The 12860-nt window shown below is 39.7% G+C and overlaps 1 protein-coding gene across 5 annotated transcripts in view; it reads left to right on the forward strand.

Annotated features, from left to right (window-relative positions):
* Window positions 1-12860, forward strand: part of Rab30 (RAB30, member RAS oncogene family) — an 83891-nt gene that overhangs the window by 35460 nt on the left and 35571 nt on the right. The window contains exon 1 of one of the 5 annotated variants that reach the window (XM_074081777.1): window positions 869-974. The exons of the other annotated variants lie outside the window; for them this stretch is intronic. The gene's annotated coding sequence lies outside the window, so the exon portion shown is untranslated. Of the gene's footprint in view, window positions 1-868; window positions 975-12860 lie in introns of those variants that run through there. 5 annotated transcript variants of the gene reach the window in all.

Genomic DNA, 12860 nt, shown 5'->3' on the forward strand with positions numbered 1-12860 from the left:
TACACTTCTCCAGCCTGCATGGCTTCTGTTTGGTCATCATATTGGGGTACTTTTGTCTATTTCTGTCCTAGATGTTCTGTTCCTTGTATACAACCTGCTGAAAGACATCTTCCAGGAACTTCTTTTTAAAAAGTACATGAAATGTGAATTTCTGAGATCTTGGAAATACCTTTATTGTATTCTCACACTTTATCTGTAGTTTGCCTAGGTATTGCTTCTAAGTTGGAAATCATTTTCCTTTACTTTTTAAAGGGATTGCTTAATTGCCATCTTGTTGCCATAGAGCATTTGGAAGTGTTCTGATTTCTGAATCTTTACACCTAGCCTATTTGCTTTTTTCCTCTCTGACAGCTTATGGAATCTTCTCTTTTTCCGCAGCTTTTATTTTTTAAATGTCATAGGAATTTTACACTGTGTTTGGTGTGCTGGGCTATCTCAACCCATAACCTGCATCCTTCAGTTCTTTGAAGTTTTACTGAATTTTATTGTTATGATTTTTTTCCTTTTTCTGTTCTCTCTTTCTTGGGAGCTAATTTTATTTAGATACAGGCCCCTGTATGGGTCTGGTGGAATGCTCTTAACTTCTCTCTTCTGTCTTCTCCATCTTTGCTGTTTGATTTTATTCTCCAGAAGATTTTCTCAAGTTTATCTTTCCTTCCTTTTATTGAGGTTTCTTTTTTTTCTAATTTCTGCTATTATGTTGTCAATTCTAAGAGCTCTTTTTGTTCTCAGAGTGTTTCCTTTCTATAGTATCTTATTTTTGCTTCATGGAAGCAGTTTTAGTATGTGAGAGTAATAATGGTATTTCCCACCCTGCATAGTATCTGTTTCCTTCAAGATCCTTTTTTTGCATTTGTCATAGTCTATGTCTTCATTCAAGGCTTTCCCAAGACGTCACTCTCAGTGTGATCCTTGGCTATATTGCTCCTGATTAAGAGTGGGAGGAAAAAGACTGTCAAGACCTTGACATTATGGTAAGTGAAAGAAGCCACTCACTGAGGACCACATAGAGTATGACTTCATTTATATGAAACATCCAGAGTAGGCAAATCTACAGAAACAGAAAATAGTTGCCCAGAGTTATACAAAATGATCATGAATGGGGACATGGGGACAAAGTGATTGTGAATGGGTTGGGGAGAGAAGAAAATGTTTTAAAATTGATTGTGGTGATATTTATACAATTCTGTGAATATATTAAAAACCACTGATTTGTATACTTTAAAAGAGTATCTTTGTGGTATATAAATAGTTTAATAAAGCTGTTTTAAAAGGCTGTTAGGAAACTCCAAATGTGGGAGGTAGATTATTAGCTTTGAGCCTTACTGAAGGGTGGTCTGGGTGAACTCTTTGTTCCTGGGAGCCTCTGATGTCGGCATCTTCAGGTTTTCCTTTGGTTGCATCCACTTTCTGTGTAGAGTGAGATTCTATCTGGCAATGCTTTGGTAATCAAGAGAGAAGAATTAAGGGGAATCTGTGCACTGTGCCTCAGGTAGACATAGCGCGTTGTGTTTGCTGTCCTCAGCCTTGCTGGGTATTCCTAGGCCAAGACATTCTGACTTCCTGTTAGGGAAAATCCCAAAGATGACAGAAGTAAAGAGGATGGTGCAACAATCCCCGATGTACTCCTCATCCAGGTGCATCCATTGTCAGTTCAGGGATGTTTTTGTTTCATCTCTATTCTCCAAATCCTTTCCCCATCTTTTCAAGCAAATTCAGGTCATTTCTATGTTGTGCTCTAAGCCTCAAGAATTCTTCCAGCGAAGAGGAGAACTGTAACTTCTTGAGCAGCTTTCCCCCTTGTGTTCTTTGTCCTGGCATTCTATGCTTCTGCCCTAGGAGTACGAGGCACTGCCAGTTCCTGTGCTTTTTAAAGGATTCTGTCGTTTAAATCACTGAATTCTCAGCTTGCTCTGCATTTGGTTTAGAATTCACATTTCTTGAGTCTGCAAAGTCGTTTACTATTTGTTCATCTGCTTCCCAAACTTGCAAAAATTGACACCGTTCTTTTCTCTCATCTGTCTCTGTACTTGTAAGGTTTTGTTAGTAGGAAAAAAAAACCACGTTTTACTGAACTTTATAGGGTTTTGAAATATGTGAAATTAGACGCAGTTCTGTGGGCTATGTTCTCCAGAAGTCAGCAGCTTATTTTTTTTTTCAGTCTTACTCTATCCTATCCTGTTTCTATTCAGCTGTATAACCCTGTCGTGTTTATTTATACATACATTTGCATATGTATTGTCCTGGGAGACTCCTTTTTAATTTTTCAAGAACTGAGAGGAATGCTCTTATTTTAACACATGCCTCTCTTCTGACCGTACATCCAGGCAAAAAATAAGGAGTCCTTGCTTGTGCCTACCTGGCATTTTATACTCACCTCTTATTGTAGAATCGTTTGCTTGCACTTTGGTTGCTACACTGCGGTTTGTTTACCTGTCTCTCTGCCCCTTTGGCCTGTGAAGTCAGGCTTGGGAGTAGGACTCTATATCTTATTTTTCCCTGTATCATGATTAGAATACCTCCCTGCTGATAACATTGGTTAACTCCTGGCCTGGATAATTCAGCATTGTCCTTCCAGGGGTGCGGACAGACAAGCATACAATGCCCCCTTCCTTCTTGTCTTTTAGAGGACTGTTTGGTAAATATTAAAGGGCAAAACATGCTTTGTTGGCCTGTTGTTATGCAATGTTGTTCCCCTTGCTTTCAAGTCTGGTGATTTCACCCAGTCAGCAGGTTTGAGAGGGAGGGAGGACTGCAGGAGCATAAACATCCTAACAAAGAAGTCAGATGTGGGTGTTGCCCTTCCTTTTAGGAGGGCTGGTGGTCTACACTCTGCTTCACACTAGAGAGGGAGAGAATTCGTTCTGCTTGGCTACAGTGTGTTTCTTTGGACAAAATGTCAGGAGAGCTTTGGAAATTGCTGCTTATGCTCTTGAAAAAAAAATCTGATGTTAAGGTACTATCCTATGTGAGGGTCTGTTAAAATGCAAATATATAACATTGAAATGAGAACACTTAACCTGCTGTTTCTTAAAGCATGCTTCTCCAAGTTCTATAAATTTCCTTCAGGAGGAAAGAAATAGAATTGTTTCTATGGTCCAGCAAACTTGGGATGCTGGATTAAACACAGTTCAACAGAAGTTCTTTACTTCAAGACAGACTTCCCAGAGCCTGGTTATTGTGCATTGGAAACCCCCTAGAAGGGTATACATCAGGCAGCATTTTCTAAACCGGTTTCAGTTTTCCTTGGAGGACCACAAACACAACCTGGGAAATAGCTCCTCTGCTGGAACCCATCCTTTGTGGTCCAGTTCAAATGGCTCTTCCTCCACGACTTTCCTTCCTACCCCTAGAAATATAAAACCTTTTCCTTTTTGAGTGTGTTCCCTTCATTGTCTAGTTGTTTCCTCACTTCTCTCCTCCCTTCTAGGAAATCATATACTCCTTGGACAAGTTATATCACTTTCCATTGCATCTGGGACATTGCCTTGCACAAAGATATACAAGAAATGTTTGCATTACTGCATGGGCTCCTCAGCCAAGTCATCCTAAGAGTCCAGAGGGCACCGGCAGGGGGGAACCCAAGAGAAGTCTGGAGCTCAAGTCCCTCACTGAGCAGGCATATTGATGGGTGGCAACCTTCCAGCAGGGAGCGGGCCCAGTGTAAGAGGCTGTTCTGGAGGGCAGAATTAGAAAGCAAACCAGGAGATACTGAAATTATAAACTAAATGTACTCAAGTCTTCTTGTATGCCTGTGATAAGTGTTGAGTAATTAAACATGATCCCAACCTTCAAGCAGATGATATGCCATCCATTTCATGGATGAGGAAATGAAGCATCAGATAGGTAAAGAAGAAGTAAATACTGAAGCAAATAAAAACAAAGAAACAAAAAACCCAGTCCTTTCTCCAAAGAACTCTCATTTTATGAAATAGAAAGTCCTGTAAATAAATGTGAACAGCAGGGTAACTGCACTGATGAAGCTATGTGCCAGGTGCTATGGGAGAAGCAGACAGGAGATGCTAAGCTGTGTATGGGGGTGGGAGGAGAGCAGTGGAAGGTAGAAAATCAAGGAAGGAAGGAGGGTGTTATCTGAGCAAGATAGAGTTCAGGGACTGTAGGGGTTGAAAACAAGTAAAGCATGAGGAATTCAGTGTTTCTGGGGCATGAAATGTGAGTTAGGTAAGAAATGAGGCTGGGGAAGTTAAGAGGATGTTGGGTTGAAGAATTCTGGACTTGACTTTGAAAACCATGGGACGCCATTGTAGGGTTTTTGGCAGAAGAGTGTCTTAGCAGTTGCTTTGGACTCATAGCTGCCAAACTGTGGCAGATGAATCTGAGCTGGGTAGGGCTAGAAACAGGACAGTCAGCTGCAGCTTGCACCAGTAGTACAGGTGAGGTAGAATGAAATCTGTCCCAGAGCTGTGACAGGAGTAGAGGGGAGAAGAGGCCTAGTTTGGCAAATATTCAGTAAGTATTAGGGATTAGGGAGCAGAAAGGAGTCAAGTACAACTCTGAGGCTTTGTGCTTGGGCACCCCTCTCCTTTCATTAACTATTTCAAGTCTGCCATTTTTTGAGCTCTTGTCTTAAGCAAATTCCATGTGAAATGTAGGGTTATGAACAATTAATCAGGAGATAGTATTTTTGCCAGTACTTGGGTTTAAATTTAGGGCCTCATACTTACTAGGAAGGTGCCCTACCACTTGAGTCACTCCACCAAGTGACTAGTTTTTTTTTGTGTTGGGTAATTTTGAGATGGGTTCTCACCAATTGTTTGTCCTGGCTGGCATTAAACCACAATCCTCCTGATCTCTACCTCCTGAGTAGTTAGGATTACAGGCATAAACCACTAGCACCTGGCTGCTTTGGTTATTTTTGAGATAGGGTCTTGCTTTAGAATCAGCCTATTTATGCTTCCTGGGTGCTACCTTGCCCAGCTTTTATGGTTGATATGGCATCTTATGGATTTTTTGGCCAGGGCTAACCTCAAACGTCTATCTCTCTCAAGTAGCTAGGATTATAGGTATGAGCCACTGTGCCCAGTGTTTTATGGAGACAGTGACATAAGATTCCTTTGTTGACTTCAGAGTATTTATAACAAATGGTATATCTGAGAATTCTTATTTATATAACTCCAGGAATAAATTGTTGTGTTAGACAGTGGTTCCCAAACCAGGTTGTCACCAGAATTACCTGAATAATTTTCTCCAACTTTTAAGAAATTTCAGGGTTGGGGGGTGTACATCAGTAGGAGAACACTTGCCTAGCATGCACAAGGCTCTGAGTTTCATCCCAGCGACCCCACACACACACACACACACACACACACACACGGAAGGAAGGAAGGAAGGAATGAAGGAAGGAAGGAAGGAAGAATTTCAACCATACTGAAAATTTGAGAGTAAAAACATGAACATCCAACTACATCCATCTATCTACCAAGTAAATTAAACAATTATCAACATTTTGCCTTATTCATCAGATATATGTACATATGTGTACATGCACACATACACGTAAGTTGCAGATGTTGTAACGCTTCACTCCAGAGGCTCATTCCATCATCTGTCTTCCACAAACAAAGAGAACAAAGATGTTTGAGACGACACAATTTTTGAGTACCTAATACAAAAAACAAAATCATCATCTGCTACTTGGCAGTGTTCCTGTTTTCCCCAGTTGTGATCCAGGGATCTTTTCACTTAGTTAATTTTTTAAAACTCTATACTACTAATGGAAGAAATGTTTGCAATAGTGTAGATTCTACTTCTGACTCTGGCTTTTCTTTTTTATTAAAAAATTACAAAATAGACCTGGCAGTGATGGCTCATGCTTGTAATTCTAGCTACTCAGAAGACAGAGATCAGGAAGATCATGGTTTGAAACCAGCCCAGGCACATAGTTTGCAAGACCCTACCTTGAAAACAATCCTTAAAGAAAAAGAGTTGGTGGAGTGGCTCAAGGTGTAGGCCCTGAGTTCAAACTCTAGTACCACAAAAAATAAAGTGAAAACATAAAAATAAAAATTACAAAATAAAGCATACCTGTAAAGAATTTAAACAATGTAAAAACATAGAGAATAAAAAAAATGGAGTGAAAATCGAAAGCCTTTTCTCATTTAGTTGAAGTTAATGAAACAGGCTTTCATAATCAGAATATCTAGGAACGGGATCTAGTAATCTTATTTTAAAGAAATTCTTTGGATGGATTTTATGTGGTTTATCCAGTACCAGCATTTGGGAAACTCTGGGCTACTGTCAGACATACCTACAGCTATCATTTTTACTTGAGATCAAACCCAGAACTGATTAATTAAATGTGCTAGCTGTGTTTTAGGGAAATATGTAAAATATGAAATCTATCTTCAAGAACATCTTTTTTTTTGTTGTGGGTGGCACTGGGGTTTGAACTCAGGACCTCATGTTTACTAGGCAAGCACTCTACCACTTGAGCCACACCCCAGGCCAAATCTTCTTGTTGGTAAGATAAAACTGACATTTACAAAGTCATTAGGAGGAAGGGAATTCGTATTTATGGAGCATTTGCTATGCTCCAGGTACTTTGTGAGTGCTTTACAAAAATGTCTCATTTAACTCTCACAGAAGCCCTTAAGGTAAGTAATATTATTCTCCTTTTATAGAAAATGGAACCAAGGAAGTGACTTTACCAAAGTCATTCAATTTGTAAGCAGTAGAACAGAGCCACAATTTTAGCACAACTCCATCTGAATCTTTCCACAACTAGGCTAGCTCTCAAAGTAACAATAGCCAACAATTGTATTGGATTTCCTATTGAAAAGTATTCTTCTTCCCACTCTAATATTTGAATTGGAGAATATGAATGAGAGCTAGAATGTTTTGGGCACTTACAGCCTAGTGTTACAAAGGTTCAGAGAAGAAGAGGACAGGAAGTCTTTGTGGGGGAAATGGCATTTCTTTTGCTTGTAGGAAGAAACAAAGTAGAACAGGCAATGAGAAGCCAGAGAAAGATGGGGAGAGGGTGGAGTGGGGCTGCGCTGCCATGTGGCAGAACAGAATAGGCACGGGAAAGAGATTACAAAAGGCCATTTCCAAAACGCAGCCACTTGCTACCTGGGATAGCCATACAAAGAAGAAAGAAAATGATCATGTATTTTAATTTCCATCTTCAGTTTTATTGAAAACAAATACATAACTGGTATTTAAAAATCTTTTAAAAATACTTTATTAAGTACTAGAGAGTTTATTCCCTTTGACTTTTTTCTACTTACACTGCACTGTGATTTTCCTCAGCGTCCCAATCCTCTCATCAAACCTACTTTGAACAGAAAGGATGGCAGTCGAAGGGTAGGACCCCTGTCAGATGTGCAAACATAAATGACATTTGAGAGAAAATGCAATAATGGAAGTCTGTATGAGGAACAGAGCTTGCGCACATAGATGCAAGAAGGGGATGTATGTTTGCATTGGAGCTCTCCGGTTCTCCAAAGAGCCCTTCCAACTTTTCTGATTATCTCCAGAGCCTGGAGTTGGCATCCTTTGCCAGTGCTGCTTGTATATATTATAGTCGGTGGTGTGGTGGAAAAAGGGTGCACTCAGGAGTCAAAACAGACCCGGATTAGTACTCCAGTTTTGTTTTGTGTTTTAACTTTGGACATATTACTAACTTTGTTAAGATTAAGTCTTGCAGGTCTTTGTAATTTGTACTTGTGTTCCCCTTTTCTGCCATCATTAAATTTAGCTTTACCAGTGGATAATTCTCAGTAGCAAGCAAACATGCTCCAATATTTCTTTCTTTCTTTTTTTGGCAGTATGGGGCATTGAACTCAGGACCTCCCACTTGGTAGTCAGGCACTCTTCCACTTGAGCCACTCCACCAGTCCTTTTTGTGTTGGTTATTTTTGAGACAGGGCTTTATGCCCTGGCCAGCCTGGACCGTGATTCTCCTATTTGTGCTTCCCTGTGCATGCTGCCACACCGAGTCATTGGTTGAGATGGGGTCTCATGAACTTTTTGCCTGGGCTGACTTCAAACCATGATCCTCCTGATCTCTGTCTCAGGAGTAGCTGAGGCCACCGCACCTGGCCTCCAGTATTTCTTAGCTGAGAACAAACCAGATCTGCCAAATTCTGAAACCTTTTCTAATTTTGTCTCTTAAATATTGCAAAAAAATTAATTTTTTTAGTTTAAAAATCTTTTGACATTATATCCCCCTATCACTAGCTCCTAGTTTCTCCATTCCTTTTCTGGTGAAAACTTGTAAGTTGCCCATAGTTTTGGCTCTGACCAACTCTGACCCAACTCTAATTGTTTTCTGTTATCTACCAGGACTATCCATGTGTTAGTCAGGTCACTTCTTTTAATTTTATTCCCTCAGTAGCATTTGACATGGCAATCACTGTTTTCATTGACACTACTTTTTCTTTTTTGGACCTCTTCCTACCCATCTGGCCTGTCCTCGAGTCTTCTTGAGCTCTTTGGCCATGTGCCCCTGGTTTTGAAAGGGCCTCCTCCTCCTCTCTACTTACTCATTTTTCACAGTTATCCTCTTCTAGTCCAGTGACTTTGAATAACATCCATTTGCTAATGATCCTCAGGCTCAGACTCTCTCTGGAACTTCAGACTCATGTCTACATAGATGTCTAGGAGGCATTTCAAACTTACATGGCCAAAAGAGAACTGTGGAATCAACCTTCACTTCAAACTTGCCATCCCCCAGTCTTCCCATCTCAGTAAACGGTGCCACTAACCCCTACATACTCAAGCCAAAATATCTAGGTATTACTTTTCATTTCTTTCTTCCCCATCCTTATCCAGTCCTTCAAAAAGTCCTATCTTTTGTATCTTCAAAAACTTTACAAATTTATCTCCTTATCCACAACCAACACCCTAGTCAAGTCCACATTGTCTTTCAACTAGAATACCTTCAATAGCCTCAACTGATCTCATTTACACATGTACCCAACAACACCCTCCATTGTAGGGACCAGAGAAATCTTTCTTAACAACCCTTGCTCCCAGTGGCCTCTGTTGCATTCAAAATGAAGTAAATTTATCCTGGCTTTCCATGATCAATATGACCTGTCCCACACCAGCCTCTCAGTCCTTTTCTTGATGATGACCTCAGCCTCAGTATTTCTCTTTTAGGTTTGAGGAAATATGCTAATATGCACTAGCTGACCTTTCAACCTGAAATACTCTTTGGGTCTTTTGTGTGTGTGTGGTTTGCTGTTATTAAAATCTCATTTTAAATATAGCTACTTTGGAGAGGCCTTCTGAGGCCTGCTCAGACTAAAATAGTCTCCTCTTTCTATTTTAATTCTCTATTAGCACCTGTTACTGTTGATATTTTTCTTCCTCTTTTATGTGTACATGTATTTTTCCATGCATTCATTGCTCCATTTTTATGTTCTTTGGAAGGATTGACCTTGTCTTCTTGTTCATCACTATATCTCTGGCTCCTGTTCTTGTGATTGCAGATAGTAGACGGGCACAATGAATGTACGAAATGACTGAGTATGTTCTTGTCACCTGCAAAACTCACAGTTTTTGAAGACTTACTTTGTCTAATTTGATAATGTATATAAAGTGAAATAGCTCTGTGTCTGGCATTTTAAAAAAATAAATAGAAATTGTATTTTAAAGTATCTGGCTTACTGTAGAACTTAAATGAAAATTAATTATTTCTTGCAGTCTGGGCCCTCTGCAGTATTTCACATTTACATAATCTGTACTTTGGGCAAGGTAAAAAGTACTTCCCACTCAGCTATGTCTATATTTTTTTCTGAAGAAAAGTTTTGAAAAACACTGACCAATGAATAGTGAACATCAGCTAGTTTAGAACCACTTTTAATGTCACTTCTGTTCCCTCTTCCCCATGCAAAAATACTCAATTATAACAAAATTTGTTTCTTTCCTGGGAAATTATAATTTTCTTCTCTTTGGTTACATGATCTGTGCCAATTAGCTCTTCTTTGACTCAAGGTGTTTGGGGAATTGATTTCCTTACCTTGGTGTTTAGGTTTTCTGAAAAGTATCTCTGACTTTTGTGTTTATTAGTCAGTTTTTCTTTTGCAGTTATTTAATATTATTTAGAGTCTACGGAAGTGCCAGGCTATGAAGATATAGGTAGGAATTCATAGGGACTCCTGTCCTTCAGACCTTGTGGAGGAAGCAGGATATATAAATCAAGGAGCATAACAAAGCATCCATGGAAAAAGTCTCTGTAGACCATAGAGGGGGCACAAAGAAGGGAGTGACTAACTCACATGGGAGCGGGCTTCAGAGATCATGTTGCTTACCAGCCAGCAAGAAGAGAAGAGCCTTGTGAGTAAACATTTGTTGGAATAAACCTGTCTTGGTGATGGTAGTGACATGAAGGTCACAAGAAACAAAGCCAGAAAAGTGTGCAAGTGCTGGGTCACAGGTGCTCTGTCTGCCGGGCTAGGGAATTTGAAGTTCTCCATCTGGAGCAGTAACATAGCAGAATGTAACATATTGAACATGTTTTGTATGCCAGCCTCTCTTCTTTGTGCTGTATTGTATGAATTCCTTTAAACTGCACACCAGCCCTATGAGATACTGTTATAGGCTCTATTTGAAAATAAGGAAATGTAGGCACCAAGAGAATAGGAGACTTGCTCAAGATCACCCAACTCTTGAAGGGCAGAGGTGGGATTCACACTCAGGCAGTTTGTCTCCAGAGTTCATTCTCTTAGCCAGGGTATTGCAGACCTCTTGCAAATGACTTTGTAGAGGCAGCCAGGAGCTGCTATGAAGATTTAAGTGTGGCAACAACATGATCAGATTAGTTTGTTGGAAAGGTTGCAGTGGAGTCACATTGCATCTTATACAGGTGCTTGTTTCTAAAAGTATCAAAGGCAACACATTCTGAATTCTGCTTCTCCTTGACTCTAAGTGAGGTTTCCTCTATCTCAGCCAGTTCAGTGCGGCAGTTTGAATTGTTTGTGCTAAGGGGCCCTGTTGTTTGAAAGCACAAAAGGTTCATACTCATGAAGAAACTGAGCCCCTTCCTCCCCTCCCTCTCTCCAGGGCACACTCATTTCATGGGCACAGAGCCAGTACATTGCTTACCGGTTTCCCCAACTCCTGTTTCTCTGTAGGAGGCCAGAGTGACATGGATGCAAGTTAGGCCTGTGTGCGATGACCTGCAGTGTGCGCAGCTGCAGTGTAGAGGAGATTGCAGAGAGGGGAAGAGGAAGAGCAGGGGAACAGGCTAAGTGCAGCAGGTGCGGCCCTGAAGGAGCGTTTGGCCTCAGTGAAGGTCAGAGTAGCTGAATGGCAGAATAAGGACATGAGAGATGGAAGGAGACTAAATATTCTGGACCAAGTGACCAATTGGATTTGTTCCCTTCAAGCCTTTTCTGATGGGAAAACTGAGTACATTACTGTATCTTTCTGTTTTCAAAGTCAAGTAAAGTCCCTTCTGATTTTCAAACACATCAGCTTTAGTAACACAGGACTCTCCAAACTCTTGGCATAGCTACTGACACTGGCCCAAGGGTCATCTGCAGTGTTAGGAGCTTCCATCAGTCTTTTGCATTACCATGGTACCTTAGTTGTTCTTTCCTTAAAAATAGATATTACATGAAGTCTTTTGATAGACCTTGTAAAAAACTACTAGTGTGTTCTCACTTAGGATCCATGTCCTCTGGTTTTTTAAAATGGAAATGATTTTGTAACAACTTTTAAAAAATTGACATGATTACAATGATGATTTAGAAAAAAAAAAATGCAGCAAAACCATCCAGTGCATAGGAAAGAGACAGAAGGAACACACCAAAATGTTGACAATGATTGTGTTCCTATTGGCAACTTATTTTCCTCTCTCTTAAGCTTAAAAAATTGTCTGTGATATATGCAAAATGTTAAACAAGTTTAAAAAGGACAAAACTTTTTAAAAAAATAAAAGCTTCCTATAATCCCATAATCCTAACTCAACATCTTTTTACTTTTGATGTTCCTTTGTTCATTTACATGCCGATTTTTCATAGCTGCAGTCCTAACAAATGCAGGTTGTACATTCATTTCATGTTAAAACTTTCAGTCAACATTATTTCGTATTTCTCCATAGTTTTCATAATTGACATTTCTGATAGCTGCCCTGCATTTCATGGTGTCGATGTTCTATACTGAACTATCCCTCCTTGGACATTGAATTGTTTCCACTTCTTTACTCTTTCACATAAGATGTCATAAGCATTTTTGTTCATTTAGCACTTTTGAGGGTTTTTTTTTCAATTCTTTCCTACTTTTGGTAAAGTCCTACTTTCTAGAAGAGCTGTTTGAATGTGGGTGGTCACCAGATCATCCATATGTGCCTGCCCTGTGTTTCTTTCCCCACTGTTGAGCCCCTATTGTATTGGGGGTTATAATATATATAATTATATTGTATTATTATAATAATGTGTGTTGTATCTACGTAGTCGTGTTTGTTGAATAAGTTATACTATCAAAGAAAATCTGGGACTGGTGGAATGGCTCAAGTGGTAGACACCTGCATGACAAGCTCAAGGCCCTCATACCACCAAAAAAAAAAGAAGAGAAAGAAAATTTACGAACGATATACATGTGTACATAATAAACTGTCCATAATCCTACCACACAGAGGCAAGGATTTTTAAAATGTATTTCTTCCCAAGTATATATTTCATAATGGTACATCATGTCATGTGGCTTATGAAAGCATAACCACTTCTCTATTGTTACATGGGAGTTTTACTCCCCCTCTGTCTTCCAGGTCTACTCTGAGTAATACCGAAATAAACTTTATCATGAATAAATGTTTGTGCTCTTCTTGGAATCATTCCTTGGGAAAATTCCTAGAAGCAATATTGCTGATTCAAAGAGTATGGCCCTTG

The sequence above is a fragment of the Castor canadensis genome, chromosome 1 (assembly GCF_047511655.1).
Source record: "Castor canadensis chromosome 1, mCasCan1.hap1v2, whole genome shotgun sequence".
Taxonomy (NCBI): Eukaryota; Metazoa; Chordata; class Mammalia; order Rodentia; family Castoridae; genus Castor; species Castor canadensis.